The sequence below is a fragment of the Aotus nancymaae genome, unplaced genomic scaffold (genome assembly GCF_030222135.1).
Source record: "Aotus nancymaae isolate 86718 unplaced genomic scaffold, 86718_ANA_hifiasm-v0.15.2.pri h1tg000041l, whole genome shotgun sequence".
Classification (NCBI taxonomy): domain Eukaryota; kingdom Metazoa; phylum Chordata; class Mammalia; order Primates; family Aotidae; genus Aotus; species Aotus nancymaae.
The window spans coordinates 8896708-8919579 of NW_026988455.1; the positions used below are offsets into that span (position 1 = coordinate 8896708).

At 43.0% G+C, this 22872-nt stretch overlaps 1 protein-coding gene across 13 annotated transcripts in view; it reads left to right on the plus strand.

The window, feature by feature from the left end:
- LOC105710662 (uncharacterized) overlaps positions 1 to 22872 on the plus strand; it is a 247749-nt gene that overhangs the window by 195238 nt on the left and 29639 nt on the right. Inside the window, exon 1 of one of the 13 annotated variants that reach the window (XR_010336971.1) lies at positions 20768 to 20933. The exons of the other annotated variants lie outside the window; for them this stretch is intronic. The gene's annotated coding sequence lies outside the window, so the exon portion shown is untranslated. Of the gene's footprint in view, positions 1 to 20767; positions 20934 to 22872 lie in introns of those variants that run through there. 13 annotated transcript variants of the gene reach the window in all.

Sequence of the window (22872 nt, forward strand, 5' to 3'; positions counted from 1 at the left end):
TTCCCCCAGGTGTTCTGTCCCAGGGAGTTACGGCTTTATGAGTTTCCATTGCACGGCTGCCTTTTTTTTCTCTTCAGGGCTGCCCTGCCCACAAGGAGGCAGCCTAGTCACTCTCAGCCTGCAGAGGCTTTGCTGAGCTGCTGTGGGCTCTGCCCAGCTGCCGTGTGAACTTCCCTGCAGTCCCGTTTATATGGGTGTAGTTAGATCTGCTTCCGCAATATTGGCCCGCCTCTGTAATCACGGACTTTCTCTGTAATGGCGGGTTGCCGCAGCAACGGCAGGCTGCCTCAGTAATGGTGGACGCCCCTCCCGCACAGAGCTGGACCATCCCGGGTTCAGCTGTGCTTGCTGTGAAACCCTCAACCCAGAGCATTTCCAGTTGCTGTTTTTATTGTATTTGTTTTTGTTTTTGTGGGGGTGGGACCAGCTGGGCCTGATCTCCTGGCTCCCTGCCTCAGAGCCTTTTATTTTTTCATTGAATGGTCGGCTCTCTACCAGGTGACCTGGTCGCCTGTTGAATAGGCACCAGGATCTGTGTGACTTCCCGTGTGGCGACCCACTGCACTGCTGAAACCGCAGCTCTGAGATTCGTGGATCTTTTTTTGCCCGGGAATCTCCTGGCCTGGCTCCCTGTTTCAGCTCCCCTTGCTGGCTAAGTGGGAACACAGTCCCGTTTACTCTGCACTGGGAGAGGCTGCGCTGGGGTGCAGGCAAAACAGCCGTGCCGGCCAAAACAGCTGCACTGGTGACCCGTGGGGCTCCTCCGCCTGTGAATCTCCTGGTCTGTGGGCAATTAAAATCCGTCTGGAAATGCGGCGTCCACTCACCCTCTGCACTTTCACTCGTAGCTGCAATCCTGAGCTGGATCTAACCAGCCATCTTGGAACTCCTTTTTTTTTTTTTTTTTTTTTTTTTGAGACAAGGTCTTGCTCTGTCACCCAGGCTTGAGTGCATTAGTGCAGTTCCAGCTCACTGCAACCTCCACCTCCCAGGTTCAAGCAATTCTCATGCTGCAGCCTCCCGAGTATTTGGTATGACAGGCAAATTTGACCACACCCAGCTAATTTTTGTAGAGTCAGGGTTTTGCCATGTTGGCCAGGCTGGTATGGAACTCCTGGCCTCAAGCAATCTGCCTGCCTTGGTCTCCCAAAGTGCTGGGATTACAGGCATGAGGTGTGCCCAGCCCATCTCTATAGTTTAAAAATTAAGAAAAAAGAAGGCTGTTTAGTATGTTCCTTTGTACCTAACTCCTTAGAAAATCTGCCTGCCTCATTTTTCAGAGTAACTATAACTATTTCACCTTCTGCTTTTTTCTTTAACGTGTTACTTTCCTCCTTGCCTAGTTTCGTCAGCTAGGAACTCCAAAATAATAGTGGTAACAGAGGGCATTTTTTTTGTTCCAAAGGTTGATGGAAGCTTCTATTGCTTCCATCCCTTACAAATGATGCTGGACTTTGGCTTGATGGGTGTGTGTCTGGGTGTAATTTCCTTTATTGTGTGTAATTTAAGGAAGTATCCCTCTTTCTAATGTGATAAATTTCTTTTATAAATTTTGTAGTAAATTTTGTCAAATGCTTTTTCAACATCTATGATGATTATGATTTTCAACATACTAATATAAATGAAATGAAAAGTTCTAATTTTGAGCCATGATTTTCGCACTATACAAGTCTCACTTGGTTTGGGTAAGTTTATTTTTAAGCCCGAGTGGGGTTTATTTGCTAACATTTTGTTTTGGATTCTCCTACACTGATTTTTACGTAAATGTCTCGTCTTGTTTTGTTTTAGAAATAGGGCCTTGCTCTGATGCTCAGGCTAGAGTGCAGTGATGTGATCACAGTTTATTGTAATTTTAAACTCCTGGGCTCAAGCGATCCTCCCACCTCAGCCTCCTGGGTAGCTGACACTACAGGCACATGCCACCATGCCCAGCCAATTTTTAAATTTTTTGTAGAGACAGAGCCTTGCTATGTTGTCTAAGCTGCAGTTCAGTGTACATCGTCGATGTGAATATTTATTGGTCTTTCTGCTGGAATCATTCCCTCTCCCATCTGTTTGTCTTTAAATCCTGGGCACACACACACACTCCACCCTCACCCCCTAACTGCAAAATATTGATGTTGCCAACCTGCCTTGAGAAGGGAGAACTGTTTTACCCTCTTTGTGTCTCTGCTGGTGTCCAGTCCACTGTTGTGTTTTTGGTAAATACTTGACCCACAGAGTGTGGGAGGCAGGAAGGGAAGGCTTCTGCATTTCCTCTGTGGACCCGACATCATGGACCCGTTAAGCATATTGGGAAACCAGCAGGTCAGGGGGCTGCACATTCTAGTTGCATCTGACTCTGAATTGCTCAGGCCCCCCTGCGTGCCAGTGATTTGCTTTACTTTTTTTTAAATTGCATTTTAGGTTTTGGGGTACATGTGAAGAACATGCAAGATTGTTGCATAGGTACACACATGGCAGTGTGATTTGCTGCCTTCCTCCCCTTCACCTATATCTGGCATTTCTCCCCATGCTATCTCTCCCCAACTCCCCACCCCCCACTGTCCCTCCATTTCCCCCCAACAGACCCCAGTGTGTAGTGCTCCCCTCCCTGTGTCCATGTGTTCTCATTGTTCAACACCCACCTACGAGTGAGAACATGCAGTGTTTGATTTTCTGTTCTTGTGTCAGTTTGCTGAGAATGATGGTTTCCAGGTTCATCCATGTCCCTACAAAGGACACAAGCTCATCATTTTTGATGGCTGCATAATATTCCATGGTGTATATGTGCCACATTTTCAATGTCCAGTCTATCATCGATGGGCATTTGGGTTGGTTCCAGGTCTTTGCTATTGTAAAATGTGCTGCAATGAACATTCGTGTGCATGTGTCCTTATAGTAGAACGATTTATAATCCTTTGCATATGTACCCAGTAATGGGATGGCTGGGTCAAATGGAATTTCTGTTTCTAGGTTCTTGAGGAATCGCCACACTGTCTTCCACAATGGTTGAACTAATTTACACTCCCACCAACAGTGTAAAAGTGTTCCTATTTCTCCACATCCTCTCCAGCATCTGTTGTCTCCAGATTTTTTAATGATTGCCATTCTAACTGGCATGAGATGGTATCTCAATGTAGTTTCGATTTGCATTTCTCTAATGACCAGTGATGATGAGCATTTTTTCATATGTTTGTTGGCCTCATGTATGTCTTCTTCTGTAAAGTGTCTGTTCATATCCTTGGCCCACTTTTGAATGGGCTTGTTTGTTTTTTTTCTTGTAAATCTGTTTTAGTTCTTTGTAAATTCTGGATATCAGCCGTTTGTCAGATGGGTAGACTGCAAACATTTTTTCCCATTCTGTTCGGTTGCCGATTCACTCTAATGACTGTTTCTTTTGCCGTGCAGAAGCTGTGGAGTTTGATTAGGTCCCATTTGTCTATTTTGGCTTTTGTTGCCAATGCTTTTGGTGTTTTGGTCATGAAGTCCTTGCCAACGCCTATGTCCTGAATGGTTTTGCCTAGATTTTCTCCTAGGGTTTTTATGGTGTTAGGTCTTATGTTTAAGTCTTTAATCCATCTGGAGTTAATTTTAGTGTAAGGTGTCAGGAACGGGTCCAGTTTCTGCTTCCTGCACGTGGCTAGCCAGTTTTCCCAACACCATTTATTGAACAGGGAATCATTTCCCCATTGCTTGTTTTTGTCAGGTTTGTCAAAGATCGGATGGTTGTAGATATGTTGCGTTGCCTCCAAGGCCTCAGTTCTGTTCCATTGGTCTATATCTCTGTTTTGGTACCAGTACCATGCTGTTTTGATTATGGTAGCCTTGTAGTACAGTTTGAAGTCCGGTAGTGTGATGCCTCCCACTTTGTTCTTTTTGCTTAGAATTGACTTGGCTATGCGGGCTCTCTTTTGGTTCCATATGAAGTTGAAGGTGGTTTTTTCCAGTTCTGTCAAGAAGGTCATTGGTAGCTTGATGGGGATAGCATTGAATCTGTAAATTACTTTGGGCAGTATGGCCGTTTTCACAATTTTGATTCTTCCTAACCATGAACATGGAATGTTTCTCCATCTGTTTGTGTCCTCTCTTATTTTGTTGAGCAGTGGTTTGTAGTTCTCCTTGAAGGGGTCCTTTACGTTCCTTGTTAGTTGTATTCCTAGGTATTTTATTCTCTTTGTAGCAACTGTGAATGGCAGTTCGTTCTTGATTTGGCTCCCTTGAAGTCTGTTATTGGTGTATAGGAATGCTTGTGATTTTTGCACATTGATTTTGTATCCTAAGACTTTGCTGAAGTTGCTTATCAGTTTCAGGAGACTTTGGGCTGAGACAGTGGGGTCTTCTAGATACACAATCATGTCGTCTGCAAATAGAGACAGTTTGACTTCCTCCTTTCCTATTTGAATATCCTTTATTTCTTTTTCTTGCCTGATTGCTCTGGCTAGAACTTCCAGTACTATATTGAATAGGAGTGGTGAGAGAGGGCATCCTTGTCTAGTGCCAGATTTCAAAGGGAATGCTTCCAGTTTTTGCCCATTCAGTATGATATTGGCTGTGGGTTTGTCATAATAGCTTTTATTATTTTGAGATACGTTCCATCGATACCTAGTTTATTGAGGGTTTTTAGCATAAAGGGCTGTTGAATTTTGTCAGAGGCCGTCTCTGCATCAATTGAGATAATCATGTGGCTTTTGTCTTTGGTTCTGTTTATGTGGTGAATTAGATTTACAGACTTGCATATGTTGAACCAGCCTTGCATCCTTGGGATGAATCCTACTTGATCATGGTGGATAAGCTTTTTGATGTGCTGTTGCAATCAGCTTGCCAGTATTTTATTGAAGATTTTTGCATCTATGTTCATCATGGATATTGGCGTGAAGTTTTCTTTTCTTGCTGAGTCTCTGCCGGATTTTGGTATCGGGATGATGTTGGGCTCATAAAACGATTTGGGAAGGATTCCCTCTTTTTGGATTATTTGGAATAGTTTCAGAAGGAATGGTACCAGCTCCTCTTTGTATGTCTGGTAGAATTTGGCTGTGAACCCATCTGGACCTGGGCTTCTTTTGGGTGGTAGGCTCTTAATTGCTGCCTCAACTTCAGACCTTGTTATTGGTCTATTCAGGGTTTCTACTTCTTCCTGGTTTAGGATTAGGAGGATGCCAATGTCCAAGAATTTATCCATTTATCCAGGTTTACTAGTTTGTGTGCATAGAGTTGTTTGTAATAATCTCTGATGATGGTTCAAATTTCTCTGGAATCTGTGGTGATATCCCCTTTATCGTTTTTTATTGCATCTATTTGGTATATTCTCTCTTTTCTTTTTTATTAATCTGGGTAGTGGTCTATTTTGTTGATCTTTTCAAAACACCAGCTCCTGGATTCATTGATTTCTTTTTTTTTTTTTTTTTTGAAGGGTTTTTTTGTGTCTCTCTCTCCTTCAGTTCTGCTCTGATCTTAGTTATTTCTTGTCTTCTGCTAGGTTTTGAGCTTTTTTGATCTTGCTCCTCTAGCTCTTTCAATTTTGATGATATGGTGTCTATTTTAGAGCTGTCCTTGCTTCTCATGTGGGCATTTATTGCTATATATTTTCCTCTAGAGACTGCTTTAAATGTGTCCCAGAGATTCTGGCATGTTGTTTCTTCATTCTCTTTGGTTTTGAAGAGCGTCTTTATTTCTGCTTTCATTTCATTGTTTATCCAGTCAACATTCAAGAGCCAGTTGTTCAATTTCCATGAAGCTGTGTGGTTCTGAGTTCGTTTCTGAATTCTGAGTTCTAACTTGATTGTACTGTGGTTTGAGAGACTGTTTGTTATGATTTCCATTATTTCGCATTTGCTGAGGAGTGATTTACTTCCAATTATGTGGTCAGTTTTAGAGTAGGTGTGATGTGGTGCTGAGAAGAATGTATATTCTGTGGATTTGGGGTGGAGAGTTCTGTAAATGTCTATTAGGTTTGCTTGGTCCATGTCTAAGTTCAAGTCCTGGATATCCTTGTTCATTTTCTCATTGATCTGTCTCATTGATCTGTCTAATATTGACAATGTGGTGTAAAAGTCTGTCAGTGTAATTGTGTAGGAATCTAAGTCTCTTTGTAAGTCATTAAGAACTTGCCCTATGTATCTGGGTGCTCCTGAATTGGTTGCATATATAATTAGGATAGTTAGCTCTTCTTGTTGCATTGATCCCTTTACCACTATGTAATGTTCTTCTTTGTCTTTTTTGATCTTTGTTGATTTAAAGTCTATTTTATCAGAGATGAGAATTGCCACTCCTGCTTTTTTTTTTTTCCCTCTGCATTTGCTTCTTAAATCTTCCTCCATCCCTGTATTTTGAGCCTTTGTGTATCCTTGCATGTGAGATGGGTTTCCTGGATACAGCACACTGATGGGTTTTGGCTTGGTATCCAATTTGCCAGTCTGTGTCTTTTGATTGGGGCATTTAGTCCATTTATGTTTAGGGTTAATATTGTTATGTGTGAATTTGATCCTGCCATTTTGATGCTAGCCAGCTGTTTTGCCCGTTGGTTGATGCAGATTCTTCATTGTGTTGATGCTCTTTACCATTTTGTGTGTTTTTGGAGTGGCTGGTACTGGTTGTTCTTTTCTATGTGTAGTGCCTCTTTCAGGAGCTCTTGTAAAGCTGGTCTGGTGGTGATGAAATCTCTGAGTACTTGCTTGTTCACAAAGGATTTTATTTTTCCTTCACTTATGAAGCTTAGTTTGGCTGGATATGAAATTCTGGATTGAAAGTTCTTTTCTTTAAGGGTGTTGAATATCGGCCCCCACTCTCTTCTGGCTTGTAGGGTTTCTGCTGAGAGATCTGCTGTGAGTCTGATGGGCTTCCCTTTGTGGGTAACCCGATCTTTCTCTCTGGCTGCCCTTAGTATTTTCTCCTTCATTTCAACCCTGGTGAATCTGACGATTATGTGCCTTGGGGTTGCTCTTCTAGACGAATATCTTTGTGGTGTTCTCTGTATTTCCTGGACTGGAATATTGGCCTGCCTTGCTAGGTTGGGGAAGTTTTCCTGGATAATACCCTGAAGAGTATTTTCCAGCTTGGATTCATTCTCTTCGTCACATTCAGGTACACCTACCAAACGTAGATTAGGTCTTTTCACATAGTCCCATATTTCTTGTTGACTTTGTTCATTCCTTTTTACCCTGTTTTCTCTAATCTTGCCTTCTCATTTTATTTCATTGAGTTGATCTTCGACCTCTGATATCCTTTCTTCTGCTTGGTCAATTCAGCTGTTGAAACTTGTGCATGCTTTGTGAAGTTCTCATGTTGTGTTTTTCAGCTCCATCAATTCACTCATATTCCTCTCTAAGTTGTCCATTCTCGTTAGCGTTTCATCAAATCTTTATTCAAGGTTCTTAGTTTCTTTGCATTGGGTTAGAACATGTTCTTTTAGCTCACGGAAGTATCTTATTACCCACTTTCTGAAGGCTGATTCTGTCATTTCATCACACTCCTTCTCCATCCAGTCTTGTTCCCTTGCTGGTGAGGGGTTGTGATCCCTTGTAGGAGGAGAGGTGTTCTGGTTTCGGGTGTTTTCATCCTTTTTGCACTGGTTTCTTCCCATCTTTGTGGATTTATCCACCTGTCGGCTTTGTAGTTGTTGACTTTCTGATTGGGTCTCTGAGTGGACGTTCTGTTTGTTGTTGATGAAGTTATTTCTGTTTCTTAGTTTTCCTTTTAACTGTCTGGCCTCTCTGCTGCAGGACTGCTGAGGTCCACTCCAGGCCCTGCTTGCCTGGGGATCACTTGCAGCAGCTGCCAAACAGTAAGGGTTGCTACCAGTTTCTTTTTCTGCTTTGTCCCAGAAGGATACCTGCCAAATGTCAGTCTGAGCTCTCCTTTATGAGGTGACTCTTTGGATATACGGGGGTCAGGAGCTGCTTGAGGAAACAGTCCTTTATATTAGCTCAGGTGCTGAGCTGTGAGCCCTGTTGTTCATTCAGAGCTGCTGGGCTGGTAAATTTAAGTCTGCAGCAGCAGAACTCATAACTCCCCCGCTTTTTTCCCCCAGGTGTTCTGTCCCAGGGAGTTACGGCTTTATGAGTTTCCATTGCACGGCTGCCTTTTTTTTCTCTTCAGGGCTGCCCTGCCCACAAGGAGGCAGCCTAGTCACTCTCAGCCTGCAGAGGCTTTGCTGAGCTGCTGTGGGCTCTGCCCAGCTGCCGTGTGAACTTCCCTGCAGTCCCGTTTATATGGGTGTAGTTAGATCTGCTTCCGCAATATTGGCCCGCCTCTGTAATCACGGACTTTCTCTGTAATGGCGGGTTGCCGCAGCAACGGCAGGCTGCCTCAGTAATGGTGGACGCCCCTCCCGCACAGAGCTGGACCATCCCGGGTTCAGCTGTGCTTGCTGTGAAACCCTCAACCCAGAGCATTTCCAGTTGCTGTTTTTATTGTATTTGTTTTTGTTTTTGTGGGGGTGGGACCAGCTGGGCCTGATCTCCTGGCTCCCTGCCTCAGAGCCTTTTATTTTTTCATTGAATGGTCGGCTCTCTACCAGGTGACCTGGTCGCCTGTTGAATAGGCGCCAGGATCTGTGTGACTTCCCGTGTGGCGACCCACTGCACTGCTGAAACCGCAGCTCTGAGATTCGTGGATCTTTTTTTGCCCGGGAATCTCCTGGCCTGGCTCCCTGTTTCAGCTCCCCTTGCTGGCTAAGTGGGAACACAGTCCCGTTTACTCTGCACTGGGAGTGGCTGCGCTGGGGTGCAGGCAAAACAGCCGTGCCGGCCAAAACAGCTGCACTGGTGACCCGTGGGGCTCCTCCGCCTGTGAATCTCCTGGTCTGTGGGCAATTAAAATCCGTCTGGAAATGCGGCGTCCACTCACCCTCTGCACTTTCACTCGTAGCTGCAATCCTGAGCTGGATCTAACCAGCCATCTTGGAACTCCTTTTTTTTTTTTTTTTTTTTTTGAGACAAGGTCTTGCTCTGTCACCCAGGCTTGAGTGCATTAGTGCAGTTCCAGCTCACTGCAACCTCCACCTCCCAGGTTCAAGCAATTCTCATGCTGCAGCCTCCCGAGTATTTGGTATGACAGGCATATTTGACCACACCCAGCTAATTTTTGTAGAGTCAGGGTTTTGCCATGTTGGCCAGGCTGGTATGGAACTCCTGGCCTCAAGCAATCTGCCTGCCTTGGTCTCCCAAAGTGCTGGGATTACAGGCATGAGGTGTGCCCAGCCCATCTCTATAGTTTAAAAATTAAGAAAAAAGAAGGCTGTTTAGTATGTTCCTTTGTACCTAACTCCTTAGAAAATCTGCCTGCCTCATTTTTCAGAGTAACTATAACTATTTCACCTTCTGCTTTTTTCTTTAACGTGTTACTTTCCTCCTTGCCTAGTTTCGTCAGCTAGGAACTCCAAAATAATAGTGGTAACAGAGGGCATTTTTTTGTTCCAAAGGTTGATGGAAGCTTCTATTGCTTCCATCCCTTACAAATGATGCTGGACTTTGGCTTGATGGGTGTGTGTCTGGGTGTAATTTCCTTTATTGTGTGTAATTTAAGGAAGTATCCCTCTTTCTAATGTGATAAATTTCTTTTATAAATTTTGTAGTAAATTTTGTCAAATGCTTTTTCAACATCTATGATGATTATGATTTTCAACATACTAATATAAATGAAATGAAAAGTTCTAATTTTGAGCCATGATTTTCGCACTATACAAGTCTCACTTGGTTTGGGTAAGTTTATTTTTAAGCCCGAGTGGGGTTTATTTGCTAACATTTTGTTTTGGATTCTCCTACACTGATTTTTACGTAAATGTCTCGTCTTGTTTTGTTTTAGAAATAGGGCCTTGCTCTGATGCTCAGGCTAGAGTGCAGTGATGTGATCACAGTTTATTGTAATTTTAAACTCCTGGGCTCAAGCGATCCTCCCACCTCAGCCTCCTGGGTAGCTGACACTACAGGCACATGCCACCATGCCCAGCCAATTTTTAAATTTTTTGTAGAGACAGAGCCTTGCTATGTTGTCTAAGCTGCAGTTCAGTGTACATCGTCGATGTGAATATTTATTGGTCTTTCTGCTGGAATCATTCCCTCTCCCATCTGTTTGTCTTTAAATCCTGGGCACACACACACACTCCACCCTCACCCCCTAACTGCAAAATATTGATGTTGCCAACCTGCCTTGAGAAGGGAGAACTGTTTTACCCTCTTTGTGTCTCTGCTGGTGTCCAGTCCACTGTTGTGTTTTTGGTAAATACTTGACCCACAGAGTGTGGGAGGCAGGAAGGGAAGGCTTCTGCATTTCCTCTGTGGACCCGACATCATGGACCCGTTAAGCATATTGGGAAACCAGCAGGTCAGGGGGCTGCACATTCTAGTTGCATCTGACTCTGAATTGCTCAGGCCCCCCTGCGTGCCAGTGATTTGCTTTACTTTTTTTTAAATTGCATTTTAGGTTTTGGGGTACATGTGAAGAACATGCAAGATTGTTGCATAGGTACACACATGGCAGTGTGATTTGCTGCCTTCCTCCCCTTCACCTATATCTGGCATTTCTCCCCATGCTATCTCTCCCCAACTCCCCACCCCCCACTGTCCCTCCATTTCCCCCCAACAGACCCCAGTGTGTAGTGCTCCCCTCCCTGTGTCCATGTGTTCTCATTGTTCAACACCCACCTACGAGTGAGAACATGCAGTGTTTGATTTTCTGTTCTTGTGTCAGTTTGCTGAGAATGATGGTTTCCAGGTTCATCCATGTCCCTACAAAGGACACAAGCTCATCATTTTTGATGGCTGCATAATATTCCATGGTGTATATGTGCCACATTTTCAATGTCCAGTCTATCATCGATGGGCATTTGGGTTGGTTCCAGGTCTTTGCTATTGTAAAATGTGCTGCAATGAACATTCGTGTGCATGTGTCCTTATAGTAGAACGATTTATAATCCTTTGCATATGTACCCAGTAATGGGATGGCTGGGTCAAATGGAATTTCTGTTTCTAGGTTCTTGAGGAATCGCCACACTGTCTTCCACAATGGTTGAACTAATTTACACTCCCACCAACAGTGTAAAAGTGTTCCTATTTCTCCACATCCTCTCCAGCATCTGTTGTCTCCAGATTTTTTAATGATTGCCATTCTAACTGGCATGAGATGGTATCTCAATGTAGTTTCGATTTGCATTTCTCTAATGACCAGTGATGATGAGCATTTTTTCATATGTTTGTTGGCCTCATGTATGTCTTCTTCTGTAAAGTGTCTGTTCATATCCTTGGCCCACTTTTGAATGGGCTTGTTTGTTTTTTTTCTTGTAAATCTGTTTTAGTTCTTTGTAAATTCTGGATATCAGCCGTTTGTCAGATGGGTAGACTGCAAACATTTTTTCCCATTCTGTTCGGTTGCCGATTCACTCTAATGACTGTTTCTTTTGCCGTGCAGAAGCTGTGGAGTTTGATTAGGTCCCATTTGTCTATTTTGGCTTTTGTTGCCAATGCTTTTGGTGTTTTGGTCATGAAGTCCTTGCCAACGCCTATGTCCTGAATGGTTTTGCCTAGATTTTCTCCTAGGGTTTTTATGGTGTTAGGTCTTATGTTTAAGTCTTTAATCCATCTGGAGTTAATTTTAGTGTAAGGTGTCAGGAACGGGTCCAGTTTCTGCTTCCTGCACGTGGCTAGCCAGTTTTCCCAACACCATTTATTGAACAGGGAATCATTTCCCCATTGCTTCTTTTTGTCAGGTTTGTCAAAGATCGGATGGTTGTAGATATGTTGCGTTGCCTCCAAGGCCTCAGTTCTGTTCCATTGGTCTATATCTCTGTTTTGGTACCAGTACCATGCTGTTTTGATTATGGTAGCCTTGTAGTACAGTTTGAAGTCCGGTAGTGTGATGCCTCCCACTTTGTTCTTTTTGCTTAGAATTGACTTGGCTATGCGGGCTCTCTTTTGGTTCCATATGAAGTTGAAGGTGGTTTTCTCCAGTTCTGTCAAGAAGGTCATTGGTAGCTTGATGGGGATAGCATTGAATCTGTAAATTACTTTGGGCAGTATGGCCGTTTTCACAATTTTGATTCTTCCTAACCATGAACATGGAATGTTTCTCCATCTGTTTGTGTCCTCTCTTATTTTGTTGAGCAGTGGTTTGTAGTTCTCCTTGAAGGGGTCCTTTACGTTCCTTGTTAGTTGTATTCCTAGGTATTTTATTCTCTTTGTAGCAACTGTGAATGGCAGTTCGTTCTTGATTTGGCTCCCTTGAAGTCTGTTATTGGTGTATAGGAATGCTTGTGATTTTTGCACATTGATTTTGTATCCTAAGACTTTGCTGAAGTTGCTTATCAGTTTCAGGAGACTTTGGGCTGAGACAGTGGGGTCTTCTAGATACACAATCATGTCGTCTGCAAATAGAGACAGTTTGACTTCCTCCTTTCCTATTTGAATATCCTTTATTTCTTTTTCTTGCCTGATTGCTCTGGCTAGAACTTCCAGTACTATATTGAATAGGAGTGGTGAGAGAGGGCATCCTTGTCTAGTGCCAGATTTCAAAGGGAATGCTTCCAGTTTTTGCCCATTCAGTATGATATTGGCTGTGGGTTTGTCATAATAGCTTTTATTATTTTGAGATACGTTCCATCGATACCTAGTTTATTGAGGGTTTTTAGCATAAAGGGCTGTTGAATTTTGTCAGAGGCCGTCTCTGCATCAATTGAGATAATCATGTGGCTTTTGTCTTTGGTTCTGTTTATGTGGTGAATTAGATTTACAGACTTGCATATGTTGAACCAGCCTTGCATCCTTGGGATGAATCCTACTTGATCATGGTGGATAAGCTTTTTGATGTGCTGTTGCAATCAGCTTGCCAGTATTTTATTGAAGATTTTTGCATCTATGTTCATCATGGATATTGGCGTGAAGTTTTCTTTTCTTGCTGAGTCTCTGCCGGATTTTGGTATCGGGATGATGTTGGGCTCATAAAACGATTTGGGAAGGATTCCCTCTTTTTGGATTATTTGGAATAGTTTCAGAAGGAATGGTACCAGCCCCTCTTTGTATGTCTGGTAGAATTCGGCTGTGAACCCATCTGGACCTGGGCTTCTTTTGGGTGGTAGGCTCTTAATTGCTGCCTCAACTTCAGACCTTGTTATTGGTCTATTCAGGGTTTCTACTTCTTCCTGGTTTAGGATTAGGAGGATGCCAATGTCCAAGAATTTATCCATTTATCCAGGTTTACTAGTTTGTGTGCATAGAGTTGTTTGTAATAATCTCTGATGATGGTTCGAATTTCTCTGGAATCTGTGGTGATATCCCCTTTATCGTTTTTTATTGCATCTATTTGGTATATTCTCTCTTTTCTTTTTTATTAATCTGGGTAGTGGTCCATTTTGTTGATCTTTTCAAAAAACCAGCTCCTGGATTCATTGATTTCTTTTTTTTTTTTGAAGGGTTTTTTTGTGTCTCTCTCTCCTTCAGTTCTGCTCTGATCTTAGTTGTTTCCTGTCTTCTGCTAGGTTTTGAGCTTTTTTGATCTTGCTCCTCTAGCTCTTTCAATTTTGATGATATGGTGTCTATTTTAGAGCTGTCCTTGCTTCTCATGTGGGCATTTATTGCTATATATTTTCCTCTAGAGACTGCTTTAAATGTGTCCCAGAGATTCTGGCATGTTGTTTCTTCATTCTCTTTGGTTTTGAAGAGCGTCTTTATTTCTGCTTTCATTTCATTGTTTATCCAGTCAACATTCAAGAGCCAGTTGTTCAATTTCCATGAAGCTGTGTGGTTCTGAGTTCGTTTCTGAATTCTGAGTTCTAACTTGATTGTACTGTGGTTTGAGAGACTGTTTGTTATGATTTCCATTATTTCGCATTTGCTGAGGAGTGATTTACTTCCAATTATGTGGTCAGTTTTAGAGTAGGTGTGATGTGGTGCTGAGAAGAATGTATATTCTGTGGATTTGGGGTGGAGAGTTCTGTAAATGTCTATTAGGTTTGCTTGGTCCATGTCTAAGTTCAAGTCCTGGATATCCTTGTTCATTTTCTCATTGATCTGTCTCATTGATCTGTCTAATATTGACAATGTGGTGTTAAAGTCTGTCAGTGTAATTGTGTAGGAATCTAAGTCTCTTTGTAAGTCATTAAGAACTTGCCCTATGTATCTGGGTGCTCCTGTATTGGTTGCATATATATTTAGGATAGTTAGCTCTTCTTGTTGCATTGATCCCTTTACCACTATGTAATGTTCTTCTTTGTCTTTTTTGATCTTTGTTGATTTAAAGTCTATTTTATCAGAGATGAGAATTGCCACTCCTGCTTTTTTTTTTTTCCCTCTGCATTTGCTTCTTAAATCTTCCTCCATCCCTGTATTTTGAGCCTTTGTGTATCCTTGCATGTGAGATGGGTTTCCTGGATACAGCACACTGATGGGTTTTGGCTTGGTATCCAATTTGCCAGTCTGTGTCTTTTGATTGGGGCATTTAGCGTTAATATTGTTATATGTAAATTTGATACTGTCAATTTGATGCTATCTGGCTGCTTTGCCCGTTAGTTGATGCAGATTCTTCATTGTGTTGATGCTCTTTACCATTTCTTGTGTTTTTTGGAGTGGCTGGTACTGGTTTTTCCTTTCTATGTTTAGTGACTGTTTCAGGAGCTCTGGTAAATCAGGCCTGGTGGTGATCAAATCTCTGAGTACTTGCTTGTTCGCAAAGCATTTTATTTTTCCTTCACTTATGAAGCTTAGTTTGGCTGGAAGTGAGTTGCTTTTCTTTGTGATTTGTCTCTTCACTGATCTTCCTAGGCTGAGTTCCCCAAACAGTGGCTAGCACAGCACCTGTAACAGTTGTGGTTGCATTTCTGATCTTGCATGACCTGTTTTACAGGGTATTTTGAACAGGAGCTACCTATTATGGCTTGGGATATGGCTAAAGTTTCCTTGACTTCCTTTCATAAAGTAACTGCTAGAATATGTGGCATAAGGCTATTATTACAAAAGCAGAAGTGGTGAGTGGTGATTGAGCTTGGGCAGCATTGGGAGGCAGACAGGCCCACATCAGCACCGTCCTGGCCATTTGTAGGTTATATGACCTTGGGGGAATCCTCTCAATTCCCTCATTAAGGAGGTCATCCTTTCCTCATTAGACTATTGTAAGGCTTAAGATCAAACATCTTTCAAGGCACTTGGAGCAGTGCCTGGGGTCTGGCATCTTTAGGCTGTAACTGGAGCAAACACTGAGATCCCAGCCACCCTCCCTTCTCTTCCCTCCAGTGTGGGAATGTCGAGGACCAACCTTCTCTTTCCCATTTACCCTGGAGTTCTTTCTTCTAAACTTCATCTAGCACCTGCTGTGCACCAGGGGTTCATGGGTGGGGAGGCCAGGGACAGCCAAGTTTGGCATTTGGAATTCAGCTTCCCTCAGTCTCCTTTGCTGACACCTGTCCCTTTGCTCTGGAATCTGGGCCCTCCAATCTCCTACCAAAGGCTCAGCTCAAAGATGGCTCGAAGGCACCCCCTGTCGGTGAGAAGATTCCATAGCTGCCCATGTCTCCCCATCTCTTGAGTGGATAATCAGCCCCAGCAATCCAGAGACACATTCTTGGATTCTGCTAGCTTTATTTTTCAGTTGAAAACTCAAAGGAAAATGTTATGTTCCAAAAGAAAGTAAAAAATCTTTGAATGCTGTAGCCTGGGGGCCTGAGTTCACAGGTGCCCCTACGAAAACAGAGGCTCTCCAAAGCATTCAGTCCCAGTGTGTCTACCCCAAAGACAGTATCTCTCTGCCTAGGCTTCTGAAGAGCTATCAGTTCCCCTCAAAGAACCTCCTGCTTCAGGAGACCCCTGGATCTGGCAGGGAAAGCCAGGACCAGGCAGCTGAGAACCTGGCTTCGTGCCCCCTCTGCACAGTGAGCATTCTGAAGTGGTGGCTTTCCACATGGCTGTTGAATACGTGAATAAATACCTTGGGCATGAACAGGAGCTGGGTAGAGCTCTCTCTGCAGGGCTGGGACTCACTGGCCATGATGTCTCTTGGTTTACAGTGGAGGTGTGGAGGAAGGGGGAGAATTACCCAGACCAGTGGGAGAGTTTCATGTCCTCAGAAGTATTTTAAGTGCAATGGCAAACAGCTCTTCTTCCCTGCATTTGAAGCACATGTGGTTCTGAGTTTCCCAGCATTCCATGCTGGTTATTGTGTCCCAGCCAAGAATCTTGCCCTAGTCAAGGAGCTGGAATTAGAGTTAAAGGTGAAGAAGTTTGAAGTCTTTGGCAGCCTAGTGCTGGCTTAGATGAAATCTCAAAGTGTAAAGAGAGAATAGAAGTAAGGCCAGGCTATGGGCCCCAGAGGAGAGGGCCCCCTGCTGTTTCCTGAGATAAATTATGCTTGGGGCCCTATTACAGCCCCTGGTCCTCCTTATTAAAAGGACAAGTCTCCATCCACTCCCACCCATCTCCCTCTCCTCTTTCTGTAAGAGCAGCAGGCATGGGTTGATGAGTCCCTGCACCTGCCAGGCCTTTGCAGGCAGTGGTGTTAGGCCCAGCCTGCTGAGTTCCTAGGAAACTGAACAAGCATCTATGGAGTGCTCACTCCATGTCAGGCTCTGCCACCAGCACCCTGGAGACAGAAGACCAAGACATACTTCCCAGCCAAGGAGAGAGAGGAACCTTAGCACATGATGCATTGAGAGCTCGGGATGCATCCAACCCAAAGTGCAGGCTAAAGGGAACTCTCACTGTGTGGGTGGGATCTTCAACGCAGCTTGCAGTGGAGGCTGTTCTGCTGTTTCCCCATCAAGTGTGGTGGTCAAGGGCACGTACTGGACACTCAGAGCTACCAGGGTAAGGAAGCGCTCTTCTATCCCTCATCTGCTAGGAGAACTGTTTAAAAGATGGGTTTATTTCATTTTTTTCAGATGGAGTCTTGCTCTGTTGCCCAGGCTGGAGTGCAGTGGCACAGTATCAGCTCACTGCAACCTCTGCCTGCTGGGTTTAAGTGATTCCCCTGCCTCAGCCTCCTGAGTAGCTGGGACTACAGGTGTGAGCCACCACGCCTGGCCAGGAAGTGCCCTTCTATCTGCTAAGAGCACTGTCTAAAAGATGGGTTTTAGGTGGCCTTTTCTGCCATCTCTTTTACTACATTCTGGTTCTTTTTCAGTATGTAATTTTCAGTAATTAGTAAATTAGCTGATTGGCTAAATTAATTAATGAACTACAAATTTAGTGATTAGTAATTTTAGTTATTTCTGGTTCCCCACTGAAATCTATGATCTCTGTCTAATAAGCCTACTATCTGAGCCCTGTGGGTTGGCCTCTATTATTGTCTGTCCGTGCTAGTTTTCACACTTAGAATTTTACCTCCCTAAGAGTGGTTTTTATAACTACGGTGTTCATAATTGTATCATCATGCCCAGCACAGAGGTGCTCAATAAATATACATTCCCATATCAAAAATTTTAAATGTGGTAAAACACAAAATATTTACCATAACCATTTTAAAGTACACACTTCAGTGTAAGTACATTTATATTTTTGTGTGGCCAAACTCTGGAACTCACTAAATCCTGCCAAACTGAAACTCTCTCTCCATTAAATGAGCCATTACTGCTCCCTCCCAGCTCCTGGCCGCCACCACGCTACTTTCTGTCTCTGTGAATCTGATTACTCTAGGTCATTCACATAAGTGGACTCATAAAGTATTTCTCTTTTTGTGACTGGCATGTTTCACTTTGCATGTCCTCAATGTTCACCCATGTGTTAGCATGTGTCCGAATTTCCTTCCTTTTCAAGGCTGAATAATGTTTGACTGTATGGAGAGACCACATTTGTCTGTGTATCTGTCGGTGGGCACTTGGGTTGCTGCTATCTTTCAGCTGCTGTGAATAACGCTGTGCTGAGACCAGCTCAGCCATGGAGACCCCAACCCAGGCAGCGCTGAAGGAATTAAGAAACAGACACAGAGATAGAGAGCAAAAGATGGGTTCAGAGTGGAGCACAAGGGGTCTCGCAGCATCTCCAGCTGAGAGTCCAGAGCAGACTCTGACCTACATATTTATTCTTGACTTTCCAGTGACAAGTTTTACAAGTGGATGCTCTGTGTTCTTTCATTGGTTAAAGGTAAACTAACCAGGCAGCTAGTGTGTGTTTACTATAGGTTAAGGACAAACTGGAAAGCACTCTTTACGAGCGAACAAAGGAAAGGGTCACAAATCCTGTGTTCAAAGAACTAATTCATCTGGCATGAGACATATTTATATTGGTTACTGTTTTATAGTGCTTTGAGCAGGCTTCTGCTTTGGGGACAGTTCTCCGCTTTGGGGGGCTGACTAGGTTTCCCTTGCCACCACTCTCTATAGGATTTCTCAGCAAACTATGATTTCTCACACACATCAGAATTTGCTCTCAACAACGCTGCTTTGAACATCAGTGTATAAATGTATGAGGCCTTTTGAATTGGAGCGGGTACATACCCAGAAGTGGAAGTGCTGGATTACATGGTAATTCTTTGTTTTGAGACACAGTCTCACTCTGTCACCCAGGCTGGAATGCAGTGGTGCAATCTTGGCTCACTGCAACCTCTGCCCCCTAGGTTCAAGTGATTCTTATCCCTCAGCCACCCAAGTAGCTGGAATTACAGGCCTGCACCACCACGCCTGGCTAATTTTTGTGTTTTTAGTAGAGATGGGGTTTCATCATCTTGGGCAGGCTGGTCTTGAACTCCTGGCCTCAAGTGATTCACCTGCCCTGGCCTTGCAAAGTGCTGGGATTCCAAGTGTGAGCCACCTCACCTGGCCTATTTTTAGCTTTTTGTTGAATTGCCATACTGTTTTCCATAGCTGCAGCTCCATTTTAAACTCCCAGTAAGAGTACACAAGGCTTCCAACCACTCAGCATCGTCGCTAACACTTGTTATTTTCTGTATTGACTACAGCCATCCTAATGAGTCTGAGGTGGCCTCTCCATGTCGGTCGTCTTCTTTTTCTTTTTTTGAGATGGAGTCTCGCTCTGTCACCCAGGCTACAGTGCAGTGGTGCAATCGTGGCTCACTGCAACCTCTGCCTTCCAGGTTCAAGCAATTCTCCTGCCTCAGCCTCCTGAGCATCTGGGACTTCAGACATGTACCACCACACCCAGCTAATTTTTCTATTTTTAGTAGAGACGTGGTGTTACCATGTCGGCCAGGCTGGTCCCAAACTCCTGACCTCAAGTGATCTGCCCATCTCGGCCTTTCATAGTGCTGGGATTGCAGGCATGAGCCACCATGTCCAGCCTCTCCACATGGTTTTGGTTTGTTTCCCTAAGAATTAGCATATTTTTGTGTGCTGATTGGCCATTTGCATCTCTTATTTGGAGGACTGTCTATTCATGTCCTTTGCACATTTTTGAACTGTGTTAGTTGGGTTTTGTTGTTGCATTGCCAGAGTGTTTTATTCTAGTGGGAAACTTTCACATGTAATTTGCACATCTGTCCTGTCCTTCTGCAGGTCGCCTTTTCACTCTGTTAATAGTATCCTTCGATGCAATCCAATTTGTCTATTTTTCCTTTTGTTGTTTTGGCCTTTGGTGTCATATCCAAGAAATCATTGCCAAAGGAAGCTCTCCTTCTATGTTTTAAGAGTTGTCGGCTGGGAACGGTGGCTCATAATCTCAGCATCTTGGGAGGCCGAAGCTGGTGAATCATGAGGTCAGGAGTTCAAGACCAGCCTGACCAAGATGCCCCATCTCTACTAAAAATACAAAAATTAGCTAGGCATGGTGGTGGGTGCCTGTAATCTCAGCTACTTGGCAGACTGAGGCAGAGAGTTGCTTGAATCTGGGAGCCAGAGGTTGCAGTGAGCCGAGATCATGCCACTGCTTTCCAGCCTGGGTGACAGAGTGAGACTCTGTCTCAAAAAATAAGAGTTTTATAGTTTTAGATCTTATACTTGGGTCTTTCATTCATTATTGAGGTGTTTTTTTTTTTTTTTTAACATGATATAAGGTAAGGGTTTGACTTCATTCTTTTGCCTGTGGATATCTAATTTTCCCACACCATTTGGTGAAAGACTGTCCCTTCCCTGATTGAATAGTCTTGGCATCCTTACTGAACTCATTTGACCGTATGTGTAAGAGTTTCCTTCTGCACTCTGTATTCCATTCCACCGGTCTCTCTGTATGTCTGTACTGCCGTACCACACTTTTGACCACTGTAGCTTTTAATGATACATTTTGAAATTCAGAAGTAAAAGATTTCCAACTTTGTTATTCTTTTTCAAGATTTCTTTGGTAATTTGGGATCCCTTGAATTTGCATATAAACTTTAGGCAATTTATAAGGATGGATTTCTCTGTAATTGAAGAAAAAATGTCACTTAGATTTTGAGAGCAATTACACTAAACCTGTAGATCACTTTGAGTCTTATTGACATCTTAATGAAACTAAGCGTTATAATCTATAAATACGAGATGACTTTACATTTGTTACACAACCGGTCTCTGGAACTTTAAATCCTGCCAAAGTCTTTGCCTCCTGGTTAAGTTTATTCCTATTTTATTCTTTTTGATGCTACTGTAAACTGACTTTTTTTTTTTTTTTTTTTTTAAGATGGTGTCTCACTATGTTGCCCAGGCTGGAGTACAGTGGCTATTCACAGGCATAATCATTATAAAAACTGACAGCATTAACCTCCCAGGCTCAAGCTATCCTCCTGCCCCAGCCTCCCAAGTAGCTGAGACTCTAGGCATCCACAACCAAGCCCAGCAGGAACCGTTTTCTTAATTTCCTTCTTGGACTGTTGACTGTTAGTGTGTAGAAATGCAACTGACTTCTGTATGTTGATTTCATAATCCTGAAACTTGGACAGATTATTAGTTCTAACAGTTTATTTAGGGTAGTCTTCAGGATTTTCTACAAAGATGATCACGTCATTTGATAACAGAGAAAACTTTACTTCTTCCTTTCCAATTTGGATGGCTTTTCTTTGTCCTTTCTTTCTTAATAGCTCCGGTCGGATTTCCAGTATTATGAAAGCAGGTATCACTGTTTTATTCCTCATCTTGGAAAAATTTGTCTGTCATCATTGAGAATGATATTAGCTGGAGGTTGTTCATATGACCTTTAGTACATTGAGGTTGTTTCAGTTTCTAGTCAGTATGTTTTTAATCATGAAAGGATATTAAACTGTGTTAAATGCTTTTTCTGTACTAATTGAAACAAATTGTCATGTATTTTCTTTCCTTCATTCTGTTAATGTGGTATCTTACATTAATGTTTATATGGTAACCACCTTTGCATTCCAGGAATAACTCTCACTTGATCATGTTGTGTAATTCATCTATGATGTTGTTGAATTCTCATTAGTATTTTCTTGAGCATTTTTGCATCATATTGATCAGGGATAGCGGTGTGTTGCGTTCTGCTGCTGCTTTGTCTGCCTTTGGTATCGGTAATTCTGGCCTCACAGAGTGAGTTTGGGGCTATTCTTTCCTCAGGATTTTGGAAGCAGATGAGCAGGATTGGTATTGGTTCTGTAAGTGTTGGTACAAGGCACCCATGAAGCCATCTGTTCTTGTACTTTTCTTTCTTGTTAAGTTTTTGGTCACTGATTCAATCTCCTTGGTAGTTATAGATCAGTTTTTCCATCTTCTATTTCATTTATTTCTGTTCTAACATTTAGTATTTCCTTCCTTCTCCTAGCTTTGGGTTTAGGCTATTTTTTTCCTCTAACGATTTAAGGTACAAAGTTAGGATTGTGGTTTGAGAGCTTTTCCTTTTTCTTTTATTTGACAGAGGGTCTTGCCACTTGCTGAGCTAGTCTCAAACTCCTGGCCTCAAGCAATCTCCTGGCCTCAGCCTTCCAAGTAGCTGGGATTATAGAACACTGTCACTATGCCTGGCTGCTGCTGCTTTTTGTGTGTATGTGGGGTTGGGGTGGGGGAAGGTTAGGGGAAATGGAGTCTAGCTGTGCCACCTAGGCTGGAGTGCAGTGGTGCAATCTCTGCCCACTGCAACCTCCTTCTGATAGGTTCAAGTGATTCTGCTGCCTCTGCTTCCCAAGTAACTGGGATTACAGGTGCTTGCCACCACACCTGGCTAATTTTTATGTTTTTAGTAGATACGAGGTTTACCATGTTAGCTGGGCTGGTCTTGAACTCCTGACATGAGGTTATCTGCCTGCCTTGGCCTTCCAAAGTGCTGGAACTACAGGTGTGAGCCACTGCCCCTGGCCAGCTTTCTTTAATGTAAGCATGTACAGCTATAAATGTCCCTCATAGCACTGCTTTTGCTGTATCCCATAAGATTTGATACATTGTTTTGTCTCAAAATACTTCCTAATTTTCCTTACTTTTTTCTTTGATCCATAGTTTTGTAGTGTGTTGTTTAGTTCCCATAGATTTGTGAATATTCCAGTTTTCCTTCTGCTATTATGATTTCAGTCATTTAAAATGTATTAAATCTTGCTTTGAGGCCTAATATATGATCTTTCCCAGAGAATATTCTACATATATTTTGAAGAATGTGTATTTTGCTGCTGGGTGAACTCATCTGTGTATGTCTGGTAGGTCCAATTCATCTATAGTATTGTTCAAGCCCTCTGTTTCCTTCTTGATCTTCTGTCTGCATTTTGTATCCATTATTGAAAGTGAGTTATTGGGCCAGGCACAGTGGCTCATGTCTGTAATCCCAGTACTTTGGGAGGCTGAGGGAGGTGGATTACTTGAGGTCAGGAACTCGAGACCAGCCTGGCCAACATGGTGAAACCCCATCTCTACTAAAAATAGCCGGGTGTGGTGGCATACACCTGTAATCCCAGCTAGTCTGAGGCTGAGGCACAGGAATCACTTGGTTCCAGGAGGTTTCAGTGACCTGTCTCATGCCACTGGCTCAAGCCTGAACAACGGAGTTAGATTCTGTCTCAAAAAATGACATTTTAATGTTGCCTACTGTTATCATAGAACTGTCTGTTTCTCCT